General features: G+C 38.1%; 1 protein-coding gene across 1 annotated transcript in view; it reads right to left on the bottom strand.

Annotated features, from left to right (window-relative positions):
- Lk (Leucokinin) overlaps window positions 1-7504 on the bottom strand; it is a 41827-nt gene extending 34323 nt beyond the window's left edge. Inside the window, exon 1 of the mRNA XM_073980662.1 lies at window positions 7465-7504. The gene's annotated coding sequence lies outside the window, so the exon portion shown is untranslated. The remainder of the gene's footprint in view (window positions 1-7464) is intronic.
- Window positions 7505-13677: the final 6173 nt, after the last annotated feature.

The following is a 13677-nucleotide window of genomic DNA, read 5'->3' as shown; positions in this document are numbered from 1 at the left end:
CGGTATCTTAAATAAATTCATGACGGATGCCCAATGGGAAGGCATAACAAGTGGAAATTTGAAGCTGTTTGAAAATGATGGGGTTATAAACGAAGCTCTTACCATGCTGTATTTTCAATATGCCTTTATAATGTTATTGATCGGTTTGGGGGCAGCAATTCTTGTCTTCATTGTGGAAATTTTTTGTGATTTAAAAAAACAACATTCCTGCAACAAGATACATACACACAGAACCGTGCACAATTGTTCGAAAAATTAAAACTTTTACATGTAAATAAATTATTTTCTTTATATTTAAATAATTATTGAGAATATTACTACAAAGTTAATATGTTTAAAATTTAAAATATTTATGTTTGAAAATGTAATGTACTAAGAACTTAAATTTAATTCATTTGCTCACGTATTTCCCTTCCAAAAGTATATGGGGATTTCTGAGTGAAATCGGACACTTTCTCAAAACAAGGTTTTTGTTTCCTTTATTTTTTGCTATGGTGATGCTGCTCATCAGCAAAACATTGTATTGACAAATTTAAAAAAAAATTAAGAAAAAATAGTTGTTATTCGAATCTCACTACAAAATAGGACTTAAAATTTTTGCAATTAATCGCAGTGACGTAGTGGAGGAAGATACCAAGGAACGGTGCTGACCAGCTTTACTTACTTACTTACTTAGCTGGCCCATTACAGAACATTTGTTCTATAGGCCGAACTAAGAATAGATCTCCATTCCTCTCTATTTGTTGCTTTGCACTCTGGAATACCGCGCCTTTTTACCTCATCATCCACTTGTTTGCGCCATCTATTCCTTGGCCTGCCAATTCTGCGTGCACCGCCATGTGGCATGTATTCATACGCCTTTTTAGCGGGTTCATCATCGCTCATTCTTATGATATGGCCTAGCCAACGCAATCGCTACATCTCGATACGTTTAACTATACTGATGTCGTTGTATAGCAGATACAGCTCGTGGTTCATGCGACGTCGATATTCACCGTCAACGCAAATTGGTCCGTAGATCTTTCGAAGAATTTTTCTCTCAAACACACCAAGCACTGCCACGTCTGCTTGCGCAGGTACCCAGGCTTCGGAGCCATACGTCAGCACGGGTAGTATCAGTGTTTTGTAGAGCGTTATTTTTGTTTGACGAGATGTGGCTTTGTTTTTAAATTGCTTACTTAAACCAAAGTAGCATCTGTTGGCCAATACAATTCTTCTTTTTATTTCACAACTGATGTCGTTTGTTGTGTTTACGGAGGTGCCGAGGTATACGAAGTCTTTTACTACCTCAAAATTATAGGAACCAACTTCAACAGTTGGTCCGATCTCAATGGACGCATTGCGCGTCGTCACCATCAACTTGGTCTTCTCACCGTTTACCGCCAGACCCATCTTAGCAGATTCTCCTTCGACCTTTATAAAGGTATCAGTTACTTCTTTTACTGATCGGCCCATGATGTCTATATCATCAGCATAAGCAAGTAACATGTGACTATTGGTGTAGATTGTGCCACTTCTTTTGACGTTTGCCTCTCGTATAACCTTTTCTAGCAGGATGTTGAAGAGGTCATACGAAAGGCTGTCTCCTTGTCTGAAACCTCTTTTGGTACCAAACTCTTCGGAGAGGTTCTTTCCTATTTTAACTGAGGACCTCGTGTCAGTTAAAGTCATTTTACAAAGCCGGATGAGCTTTGCGGGGATACCAAATTCAGACATGGCTTGGAATACCTTGGAACGCAGCGGGCTGTCGAAGGCTGCTTTATAATCGACAAAAAGGTGGTAGGTGTCGATCTGCATCTCTTGGTTCTTCTCCAGGATTTGCCGCAGGGTAAATATCTGGTCAATGGTGGACTTGCCAGGTCTAAAGCCGCATTGGTATGGTCCAATTATCTCGTTGACCATAGGCTTTAGTCATTCGCACAATATCCCTGACACGATCTTGTAGGCAATAGGGAGTAGACTTATGCCCCTATAGTTAGAGCATACAGTCTTATCTCCCTTCTTGTGGACGGGGCACAGGATACTCAGGTTCCAATCGTCGGGTACTCGTTCTTCCTGCCAGATGGTGCTAACTAGCTGATGAATACACCTTATCAGCGTGTCGCCTCCGGTTTTGAACAGCTCGGCTGGTAAGCCATCGGCCCCTGCTGCCTTATTATTCTTCAGCCGATTTATTGCTGTCTTTACCTCATCTTGGCTGGGCGGTATACATTCAATACCATCTTCTGGGATTGGGACTGTGGTATCTTCGTCGTCTTCGCTGCTATTGGATACCAACAGATTTGAGTTACCAAATTACCTTGCTGGTCTCTACAGGAGGATGTGCCTGTACCATGCCATCAGTTTGATGCTTGACTCTTTGGTAGAATTTTCGGACTTCATTCTGGCTCCTGTACATCTCGATTTTTTCACACTCCCGCTTTTCCATCTCTCTCTTTTTCCTGCGGAAAAGACGTTTCTCCTCTCCTTTTCTCCCTGTATCTCTCTCGTGCGCTACGCGTTGCTACGGATTGTAAAGTATCCCTATATGCCGCATTTTTCTCTTCGGTGGCAGCACGACACTCCTCATCATACCATGGATTCCTTGGTGGAGGTCTCTGGTATCCAAGTATGGATTTTGCGGCTGTTTGCATGGAGTGGGCAATGCTTTGCCATTGCACTGATATGTTATCGGGATGAGGAGTGCTTTGATTAAGCAATTGGGCTAGTTGAGTGGAATATGCTGTGGCTATCTGTTGTGATTGCAGCTTACCGATGTCTAACTTTCGTGTTGTGTTTGTTCGTACTTTGTTTGCTACGTTTAAGCGGGTGCGTACCTTTGCTGCAACAAGGTAGTGGTCCGAATCAATGTTTGCGCCTCGGAACGATCGTACATCCAACACGCTCGATGAATGTCTTCCATCTATCACAACATGATCAATTTGGTTTCTTGTTTTCTGATCTGGAGACAGCCAGGTGCCCTTATGAATATCGAGATGATTAAATCTGGTACTGCTAACTACCATGTTTTTTGCAGCTGCAAAGTCTATCAGCCTCATACCATTGTCAGATGTTTCGCTGTGGAGACTGAATTTCCCAACTGTTGGGCCAAAGATATTCTCCTTTCCAATTTTGGCATTAAAATCGCCTAGAATGATTTTAATGTCATGGGCAGGGCAACGGTCATATGTTTCTTCTAAGCGCTCGTAAAATATATCTTTGGTCTGTTCGTCCTTTTCTTCAGTGGGAGCATGAGCGCAAATAAAGCTGATGTTGAAGAATTTAGCTTTTATCCGAATTGCAGCAAGTCTTTCATTCACTGGAGTGAAGCTGGATACCAGATGTTTTAGTCTCCGACTAACTACGAATCCACAACCAAATTCATGCTTTACGTCATGGCAGCTATAATACAGTGCGTCACCTTTAGGTGTTGTTGCGACGCCTTTTCCAATCCATCATATTTCCTGTATGGCAGTAATATCGGTCTTGTACTTTTCAAGTACGTCTGCCAGTGCGAAGACTGCACCTTCTCTATAAAGAGTGCGAACATTCCAGGTGCAGATTCGCAGATCATGGTCCTTAAAACGTTTGCGGGGTTCGTCAACTTTAGAGGGGTTTGTTTTTCTTTTCTTTCGTTTTTTTCATAGTAGGCTGTTTTTTCTAGGGGTGGGTTACTAACCCGACGCCCAAACCCAAGTTTTTAACGTTCTTATGGGTGAACGCGCGGCACATGTTAGCTCACTACCTTTAACGGGTGTTAAAGGCAGTTCCCCAGGTGACACCACGGGGAGGTCAGTGTCCACTTGGGATGAAAGAGGGACCAAGATAAATCCTGGGCTTTGCCATGTTAAAACCGGTCAGGACCGTTGCTTGGTATCTTCCATCCCCTACGTCACCCTGACCAGCTTTAACATGGCAAATCCCAGGATTTATCTTGGTCCCTCTTTCATAACATGTGGACTCTGATCTCCTCGTGGTGTCACCTGGGGAGCTGCCTTTGACACCCGTTAAAGGTAGGAGTTAACATGTGCCGCGCGTTCACTCATTATTTAGGCGTCAGGTTAGTAAGCCTCCCTTAGAAAAAGCAGCCTACTATGAAAAAACGAAAGAAAAACAAACCCCTCTAGAGTTGACGAACCCCGCAAACGTTTTAAGGACCATGATCTGCGAATCTGCACGTGGAATGTTCGCACACTTTATAGAGATGTAGTTGATCGGAGGTTAAAACACCAGGTCTCCAACTTCACACCAGTGAATGAAAGACTTGCTACAATTCGAATAAAAGCAAATTTCTTCAACATCAGCTTTATTTGCGCTCATGCTCCCACTGAAGACAAGGACGAACTGACCAAAGATATATTTTATGAGCGCTTAGAAGAGACATATGACCGTTGTCCATATCATGACATTAAAATTATTCTAGGCGATTGTAATGCCAAAATTGAAAAGGAAAATATCTTTGGCCCAACAGTCGGAAAATTCAGTCTCCACAGTGAAACATCTGACAATGGTATGAGGTATGAGCGGCAAAAAACATGGTAGTTAGCAGCACCAGATTTAAACATCTCGATATTCATAAGGGTACCTGGCTGTCTCCAGATCAAAGAACAAGTAACCACATTGATCATGTTGTGATAGATGGAAGACATTCATCAAGCGTGATGGATGTACGATCGTTCCGAGGAGCAAACATAGATTCGGACCACTACCTTGTGCAGCAAAGGAACGTACCCGTCTATACGTTGCAAATAAAGTACGAACAGATACAACGCCGATAAGCTGCAAACACAACCGATAACCACAGCATATTCCACTCAGCTAGCCCAATTGCTTAATGAAAACACTCCTCGTCCCGATAACATATCAGCGTAATGGCAAAATATTACCCACTCCGTCCAAACAGCCGCAAAATCCATACTTGGATACAAGAGACCTACACTAAAGAATCCATGGTATGACCAGGAGTGTCGTGCTGCTACCGAAGAGAAAAATGCGGCATATATGGCTAATCTAGAATCATTAGCAACGCGTAGCCCACGAGAGAGGTATCAGGAGAATAGGAGAGAGGAGAAACGTCTTTTCCGCAGGAAAAAAGAGAGAAATGGAAAGGCGGGAGTTTGAAAGAATCGATATGTACAGGAGCCAGAATGAAGTCCGAAAGTTCTACCGAAGAATAAAACACCAAACTGATGCCTTTGGTACAGGCACATCTACCTGTAGGGAACAGCAGGGTAATTTGGTAACTGATACAGATATTGTGCTAAGGTTATGGAAAGAACACTTTTCCAAACTGTTGGTATCCGATAGTTACGATGACGGCGACGATACCACAGATCCAATCCCAGAAGATGGTATTGAATGTATACCGCCCAGCCAGGATGAGGTAAAGACAACAATAAACCGGCTGAAGAATAATAAGGCAACATGAGCCGATGGCTTACCAGCCGAGCAGTTCAAAACCGGAGGCGACACGCTGATAAGGTGTATGCATTAGCTAGTTAGCACCATCTGGCAGAAAGAACGCGTACCCTACGATTGGAACGTGAGCATCCTATGTCCAGTCCACAAAAAGGGAGATAAAACTGTGTGCTCCAATTACAGGGGCATAAGTCTGCGCCCTATTGCATATAATATAGTATCTGGCGTATTGTGTGAGAGACTAAAGCCTATGGTCAATGAAATTATTGGACCCTATCAGTGCGTCTTTAAACCGGGCATATCCACCACTGACCAGATATTTACCTTGAGACAAATCCTGGAAATGACTCAAGAAATGCAGATCGACACCTTCCATTTTTCGTCGATTATAAAGCAGCCTTCGACAGCCCTATATGTTCAAAGGTGTCCCAAGCCATGTCTGATTTTTGTATTCCTGCAAAGCTCCTTCGGCTTTGTAGAATTACATTAACTGATACTCGGTTAAAATAGGAAAGAACCTCTCCGAAGAGTTTATTACCAAAAGAGTTTTAAGACAAGGAGACGGTCTGTCGTGTGATCTATTCAACATCCTGCTGGAGAAGGTCAAACGAACGCGAAGGTCAAACGAAGTGGAACAATATACACGAACAGCCATATGTTACTTGCTTATGCCGACGACATTGACATCATAGGTCGATCGGTATAGGAAGTAACTGACTGACACCTTTGCAAAAGTCGAAAGAGAATCTGCTAAAGTGGGTCTGGCGGTAAACGGCGAGAAGACCAAGTTGATGGTGTCGACGCGCAATGCGTCCATAGAGATCGGGTCAACTTTTGACGTTGGTTCCTATAATTTTGAGGTAGTAAAGGACTTCGTCTACCTCGGCACCGCCGTAAACACAACTAACAACATCAGTTGTGAAATACGAAGAAGAATAGTGTTGGCCAACAGATGCTACTTCGGTCTGATTAACCAGTTTAGGAATAAAGCCACATCTCGTGTGTTTGAGAGAAAAATTCTTCGAAAGATCTACGGACCAATCTGCGTTGACGGTGAATATCGACGTCGTATGAACCACGAGCTGTATCTGCTATACAACGACATCAGTATAGATAAACGTATCGAGATGCAACGATTGCGTTGGCTAGGCCATATCATAAGAATGAGCGATTATGAACCCGCTAAAAAGACGTATAAATACTAGACGGTACACGCAGAATTGACAGGCCTAAGCTTAGAGGGAGCAAACAGGTGGATGAAGAGATGAAAAGACGTCGTATTCCAGAAAGAGAAGCAGTAAACAGAGAGAATTGGAGATCATTTCTTTGTTCGGCTTATAGAACAAATGTTCTGTAATGGGCCAGCTAAGTTAATAAGTAACCAAATTCAATACCAATAGTTATTAGTGCGAGGCCTAACTGTAGGCAAAATTTAGGTTAAGATAGACACCAGTCGGACGGTCTTAGCAAAGCCTTATCTTTGCAATGTTTAAACACGTTCGCGGACGCAACAAAAAATTCAAAGAGGCGCATGACTGCCAAATATTTTAGAAATTAGTTAAATTATATTTATTAACTAATAATATTGTTATTTTGTTATTATATTATTTATTTATATTTATGAAACTAGTCGTATTCTGTGAATGGATGAATATTGTGATATGACTGGATTTGGGGGTCGAAAATGGCGAAGTGCGAAAATGGGTTTAAATAAATATTTTTCGGCTTATACTGTTGTAAAAGACTATTTATTAAGTAGCGGTGGGCCATGTAAATTTATGGATTTTAAGCATTTTTTAAAAACGACGGAAATGACATTTTTTCCTCTGCATTTCTAACAATTTTTTTTGAGGTTGCGATGCTATATTTTATGGTAAGTTTAATAATTCTAAAATAAATTTAGTTTGAATAATCTCAAATTTATATTGTCAATGTTATTGCCGTGTTCCTTTTGTCATTACCGTGGTTAGAAAATATTCATGGTAGTTTAATACAGTCTAAAAACAATTAACTTACCTATACCATCAATTTGGAAATTATAATATAAATAACCAAAAGAATACTCACCACGGGAATGAAAAAATTCCAGGAACATGCACAAAAAAACACTAAACACTTCCACAGTTCTCAAACAACAGATTACATTTTTCACTTCTGTGAATTATCTTTAAAACTAACGGGATTTCTCGTTACATTGACAGATGACATATAAATAAAAACCCGGTTAAAATCATTTTTAATACGTATATTGGCCCACGGGAGGGACAAAAAATTGGGACACGACTAAAATGTCTCAAAATCATAATTTAAAAAATAAAATTATATTTATGAAATTAAAATTCACTTGGTTCATTCTTTTTGAATAAGTCGACGTGCTTCATTTATCTCATGGCAGAACTACCAGGTAGTGGTATCACACCAGCTGAAAAAGTCAAATTCCATTATAAAAAAATTATTTTTGTTGTAATTTCCCCAACAACATAAATAAAGTTTTGACATAACATATTCAAAATTTTACGATGCCACTACCTGGGTAATTGTGCCATGATTTATCTTCTATACATATATGTAAAATTGATATTTGTTTGTACGTTTGTTGGTTTGTTTGTGCCTTATAGACTCGAAAACCGCTGAACAGATCTTACTGACATTTGTAGGATACATTGCTATATGGCCTGGAATGAAAATAGGCTATATCATTTTTTGAAATTTCTCGTTGATCTGAAGATATAGCATCAAAACCGGATGTACCTCCAAAAATATATCATATACAATCTCCAAATTTTGTATGTATGACGGAATTTGATGTAGAAATAAATTTACCAAATTATATTCAAATCGGTTAAGATTTGGATATAGCTCCCACATACATATATTTTCGGCCGATTTCCTTATTTTATGCACCAAACATGCTATTTATGTAAAATTTCAATGAAGTTTGGAATGTGTGGCGGAACTATTTTATGCACCAAACACGATATATATGTCCAATTTCGCTGAAATTTTGAATGACTGACGGAATTTGTTCTAGAAATAAATGTGCCAAATTATATCGAGATTGGTTCAGATTTGGATATAGCTCCCATCTACATATATTTTCGGCCTATTTCTTATTTTATGCACCAAACACGCTATATATGTCAAATTTCGCTGAAATTTAGAATTTGTGACGGATATTGGCCTAGAAATATGTGTGCCAATTTATATCGAAATCGGTTAAGATTTGGATATAGCTCCTATATATATTTTCTGCCGATTTCATGTATTTGAGGCACCAAACACGCTATTTATATCCAATTTCGATAAAATTGGGAACGTGTGACTGAACTTAGTCTAGAAATACATGTGCCAAATTATATCGAAATCGGTTCAGATTTGGATATAGCTCCAATACATATTTTCGGACGATTTTCCACTTTTGATGCGCCAAACACGCTATATATGTCCAATTTCGCTGAAATTTGGAGCGTCTGACGGAATTTGTTCTAGAAATAAATTATATAGTGATCGGTTCAGATTTGAATATAGCTCCCATATATATTTTCGGCCGATTTCCTTATTTTATGTACCAAACATGCTATTTATGTCCAATTTCAATGAAATTTGGAATGTGTGGCGGAACTGCCAAATTATATCAAAATCGGTTCAGATTTGGATATAGCTCCCATACACATATATTTTCGGCCGACTTCCTTATTTTATGCACCAAACAGGCTATATACAGTGATGTGCGAAATAATAGAGCCACTGAAGTTACAACGCATTAAACGTTTCTAAATCACTTCTGAAAAGTGTTTAATGGCGCAAATTGCATTTTTATAGAGGAACATTATCCCATAAATAAAATTCAGTCAACATTTGTCCAATTTGGGGGTTGACCTTGTATTAGGCAGAGCAGAGCCTGTAAGGGCTGTGCGAAATAATAGGGCCACTTTAGGTAAATAAGACAATTTCTTAAGGAAATTTAAACTTGACCGTCAAAGTCATAGGGAAAACTTTAGTTTTCCTTCCTAACATTATTTTCCTGTATGAACCTGCACTAAAAATTAAAATTGTAATTCCCCTTCTAGAGTTAATGGGGCTGAAAACCCATATGGACCCAGAATCAAAGATAATGCCCCATAAGGACCACCAATATATTGCAAATTGCAATAATATTTGTGATTGTGAAGAAAATGTGCTAAACTACTATCAAAAATATAAAAACATTAAAAACCCGTCGAAAAAAGTTAATATTTTTATGATTTTAGATAAAAAATGGGAGGTCCTGTAAGGAATATTACCCTTTTTAGCTCCTCTGCTCCAATAAACGAGCAAATAATGGATTGCTATTAACTCTAACAGATCTAAGATGTTATTTAAGAACAGCCTAAAACAATTTATGGGTACAGAAATCACGAATCCTTAACATAAAGACAGAATATGTTTACACGTGATCGTAGATGAACGCGTGGGTTGGCCTATGGCTGAACATTTTCCTTGACAGGTGGTACAACATTTATTTAACTCGAACGGACAGCTTCGGATATCATTTTCATTCACCACTGGTAGCCTGGGCATTTAATAAAGCTAACCTCGATGTTTTATGAGGCCTGAAATACTCAGCAATAAAGGAGGTAGCCAGAGATGGGTATTCTTCGAGAACTGTTATCAACATACTCTGTCTTTATGTTTAAGATTCGTGATTTCTGTACCCATAAATTGTTTAAGTCTGTTTTTAAATCACACCTAAGATCTGTTAGAGTTGACAATAATCCATTATTTACTCGTTTATTGGAGCAGAGGAGCTACAAAGCGTAATATTCCGTACAGGACCTCCCATATTTTTGCTCTAAAATCATAAAAATATTAACTTTTTTCGATCGGTTTTTTATGTTTTCTTGTTTTTGAAAGTAGTTTAGCACATTTTCTTCACAAACACAAATATTAATGATATTTGCAATATATTGGAGGTCTTTATGGGGCATTATCTTTGATTCTGGGCCCATATGGGTTTTCAGCCCCATTAACTCTAGAAGGGGAATTATAATTTTAATTTTTGGTACAGGTTCATTCAGAAAAATAATGTTAGGAAGGAAAACTAAAATTTTCCCTATGATTTTGACGGTCAAGTTTAAATTTCCTTAAGAAATTGTCTTATTTACCTAAAGTGGCTCTATTATTTCGCACACCTCTTTACAGGCTCTACCCTGCCTAATACAAGGTCAACCCCCAAATTGGACAAATGTTGACTGCATTTTATTTATGGGATAATGTTCCACTATAAAAATGCAATTTGGGCCATAAAACACTTTTCAGAAGTGATTTAGAAACGGTTAATGTGTTGTAACTTCAGTGGCTCTATTATTTCGCACATCACTGTATGTCCAATTTTGCTGACATTTAGAATGTGTGACGGATATTGGCCTAGAAATATGTGTGCCAATTTATATCGAAATCTGTTAAGATTTGGATGTAGCTCCCATATATATTTTCGGCCGATTTTCGGCATTTGATGCACCAAACACGCTATATATGTCCAAATTCGCTGAAATTTGGAATGTCTAACGGAATTTAGTCTAGACATAAATGTGCCGAATTATATCGAAATCGGTTCAGATTTGGATATAGCTCCAATACATATTTTCGGCCGATTTTCCACATTTGCGCCAAACACGGTATATATGTCCAATTTCGCTGAAATTTGGAGGGTCTGACGGAATTTGTTCTAGAAATAAATGTGCTAAATTATATCCAGATCGGTTCAGATTTTAATATAGCTCCCATATATATTTTCGGCCGATTTCCTGTATTTTATGCACCAAGCACGCTATATATATCCAATTTCGCTGAAATTTGGAATGTGCTACAGAACTTGGTCTAGCAATAAATGTGCCAAATTATATCGAAATCGGTTCAGATTTGGATATAGCTCCTGTATATATTTTCGGCCGATTTCCTGTATTTTATGCACCAAACTCGCTATATATGTCCAATTTCGTGGAAATTTGGAATGCGTATCGGGATTTGGTCTAGACATAAATGTGCCTAATTATATGTCTGACGGAATTTGTTCCAAAAATAAATGTGACAAATTATATAGAGACCGGTTTAGATTTGGACACTATATATGTCAAATTTCACTGAAATTTGGAAAGCGTGACGGAATTCGTTCTAGAAATAAATGGGACAAATTATATCGAAATTGGTTCAGGTTTGGATATAGCTCCAATACATATTTTCGGCCGATTTTCCACATTTGCGCCAAACACGGTATATATGTCCAATTTCGCTGAAATTTGGAGGGTCTGACGGAATTTGTTCTAGAAATAAATGTGCTAAATTATATCCAGATCGGTTCAGATTTTAATATAGCTCCCATATATTTTTTCGGCTGATTTTCTGTATTTTATGCACAAACCACGCTATGTATGTTCAATTTCAATGAAATTTGGAATGTGAGACGTGATTTGGTCTAAAGATAAATTTGACAAATTATATTGAGATCGGTTCATAAAGGAATATAGCTCCCATAGATATTTTCGGTCGATTTCATGTATTTGTTACGTATGTTCAATTTCAATGAAATTTTGAAGACTTAGCAGTCAGTAGAAGTCATCATTATTTACACAAGGACTTATAGTTGGGAAGGAATTAGGAATTAGAAATACTTATAGGCGAAAAGGCTTTCGGAGGAGTGTTACCTGCTTAAACATACAAAAATACCATAGTAGCTCCATAACAACCATGAATGTTTATTCGTTAAAATATTAAAAACGTTAATATAATTATAGCATTCCATTATATTTTATCGTAGTCGGGGTAGCAAAGCGCACCGGGTTCAGCTAGTATAATATATTTAAAAAAAAATAAAGGAATATCAGTGTGTTTTGAACACAAAACGATTGGGACACGCCATTGTAATGAGTATTTCCACCTTGCTACCAAATTTTTCATATAAATATGTAGAATGTTTTATTTTGATTTTCGAGCCTCCTTTAGGGAAATTAAATTTTTCAAAATTTTAAACTCTAAATGAGTCGGGACACAGAAACCAGTCTTTTGCAATATTCACCCAAATTAATCACAAAAACTTACGATTGTATACAAGAAAATGAATGAAAATTGGCTTTTCACGTGAATGCTATAGCATTCACGTCCGCGAACGTGTTATTCTACCACAACACCATATACCTCATTGGAAAGCAGAAACGTTCTTCTTTAAATGGTACCAAAAAATTTAGTGACAAGTCTAATCGAGTAACAAGGCGTGTCTAGTTACATAATTACGAGTTAAGTATTTATCAACATTGGTCAAAAACTAAGTGATTATACTCTATCCACGTAGTGGTGTAGCGTATAATTAGGCATATCTCTTATATCAACGGACACCTCCTCCTGCAGTCACTTTGCATTTACCACAACAAAAATTTAGTTCCGATTACCAAAATTTTATTAGTTGTTCATTAGAATTCAAGCGGCAACGATGGCAAAACTTTCGCTGTTTTTCGTTCTATGGCTGTTGCTGCAGCAAAATCAAATTGCCTCGAACTATGGTACCATCATTGAGGACGTTATACTGCAACTTAATCAACTATTCCAAACTGAAATAAATGTTTTTATAAGTCTGCAACAAAGCGGAAATCACAATTCTTCATTTACAGGGTCTATAAAGAAACTTTCGACTCTTACAAAATTAGTGTACACCAATCTCAGAACTATTCAAGGCACAAAAGGATTCTATTCCGAGAATAGTCTTACCGTGGCTTGGATGAACTCGGAAAATATAAATTCAACTTTTGTGGCCATAAATAAATTACTCAACGGCTTATACTATACAAACCTATTGTTGGTTTATGATGGAAATGAAATCGACCTACGGAATGCAATATTTTTGCAAATATTTGAAAAATGTTGGCAGAATGGTATCACCTCTGTAATGCTATGGTCATATGGCCAACTCTTTACTTATCATCCTTATCCAGATATTCAAATAAAAGTCATACGAAACATATCCGACTTTAGCAACAAAAATCATTTGGAAAACTTCCAAGGATATACAGTCAAACTTGGTGCTATAGATTTTCCACCACGTTTCTTCAACTACACAAATCGTCAAGGAGAATTGGTGTACGCCGGCTATATTTATAAGCTTATATCGAATTTCTTTGCACATCACAACGGAACAACTGAGTATTTCTTTACTGACATGTGGGCGAAAAATTTTAGCTTGGACACGCATTTAATGAAATGCGTTCCCATTGGATGTTCATTTATGCCTACATTGATGGATGTCACAGA

Source organism: Musca autumnalis, unplaced genomic scaffold (assembly GCF_047663935.1).
Source record: "Musca autumnalis isolate F117 unplaced genomic scaffold, ASM4766393v1 scaffold_4, whole genome shotgun sequence".
Classification (NCBI taxonomy): domain Eukaryota; kingdom Metazoa; phylum Arthropoda; class Insecta; order Diptera; family Muscidae; genus Musca; species Musca autumnalis.
This window is presented reverse-complemented; position numbering and strand designations above follow the sequence as displayed.